Genomic DNA, 1,510 nt, shown 5'->3' on the forward strand with positions numbered 1-1,510 from the left:
CTGAAGTCTCCATGGAAAAGGGCCCCAGACACCTGGGAAGGGGCTGCTGGGAAATGGAGTCTGGCCAACAGCTGGATCCATCATTTTGCCCATCCCTCCTCCATACCAATGGTGCCAACCTTTTGTGGGCTGGATGAGCAATGCCAGGCCCATATGTGGGCTGGATGTGGCTCATGGGTCTGATATGGTGTGTGGTGCTAGAGCAGTTGGGGCCCAATCCAGCTGCAGATGCAGCCCAGCCAGAATGCAGCCATATGGAAATGGCCTGCTGGGGGCCCAGTCCCCCATATGGCTGCATGAGGCCCTGGCTGGGCCAGTTGCCCATGCTGCTGTATTGGGCCCAGCTCCATCCAATTGCATGGGAATGCTTTGTGCAGGGCTGTCTGAGGCAGGGCCAATCCACCACTTGAAGCTTGGCAGTTTATTGTGGGGGAACAATGGCAGCATTAATTGCCACTGCTCCCCCACTGCCAAATTTCTGGACTTGTCGGGGGAGACCCATTGGCTGGATTACATGACTTCATGAACTGGGTTTGTCCTGTGGGGTCGGGGTTGAGCACACCTGCTCTGTGTCATTCCTGTTACCCAGTGTGTGGAGACTATGATGGGAACAATGGATCTTCTGTATGGCTGCTCTGTGTCCTATTGAGGGGTATTTCTTCCCTTTAGCCCCATGAATTTACCAGGTACACAGCCTAGAATGTGAGTAGAAGATGGCATTTAACCTGAAATATTGAGATGTAACTCTCACCGGCACGCTAGGCCAGGCGATATGCCAGATTCTGGATCCTCAGGGTGCCAGTAGCCCTGGCAACCTCCTTGGGCAGGTCTGCTGACCGAGGTGTCCCATGGAGAGGTATGTCCCTCACCCTCACTGCTCAAGAATTTACTTTATGTCCAGTAAACAAATGGGTTTCTTTATTATACACAACTATATACAGAAAAGAAAATGATTAAATCAAGACACACACACACACGTGTGTGTGTATAATATCAATAGTTAATAAAAAGACCAACAATTTGAATAGAATTTACAAGTACAACAGTAGATGAATAATTCCACCACACAGGGTGGTCCCACTTGCATCAAACAACCTCAATGATTACATTCACCTGGTTATAACATTTTTAAAACAGTTTCCCCCTATAACCCAGGTTGATTTCTCTCTGGTCACACTCCCCTTCCCATAACAATAAAGGGCAATACAGCTTTAACTACAATCCACCACTAGGTGGCAGACGCGAGGCTTCTGCTGCTCCTGAGAAGGTGGACTCTTTGTACTTTCTTGGTAACTTAGCCAAAAAAAAAAAAAGTCTCCAATCAGCTGCTGCAGGCAATAGGCTTCTTTTCTTTAGCTTCCTTCTGAAAAATACACCTCCTGCCAACACTAGGGGTTAAGTGCCCCCTCACACACTCATGCAGATTTGAGATTCTCACAGCCCACTCCTTCTCTGGGCTGTCTCTTCCCCCCCCCCCCCCTCCACCTGCAGCTCAGAGGCTTCCTGCCGC

The sequence above is a fragment of the Alligator sinensis genome, unplaced genomic scaffold (genome assembly GCF_000455745.1).
Source record: "Alligator sinensis unplaced genomic scaffold, ASM45574v1 scaffold159_1, whole genome shotgun sequence".
Taxonomy (NCBI): domain Eukaryota; kingdom Metazoa; phylum Chordata; order Crocodylia; family Alligatoridae; genus Alligator; species Alligator sinensis.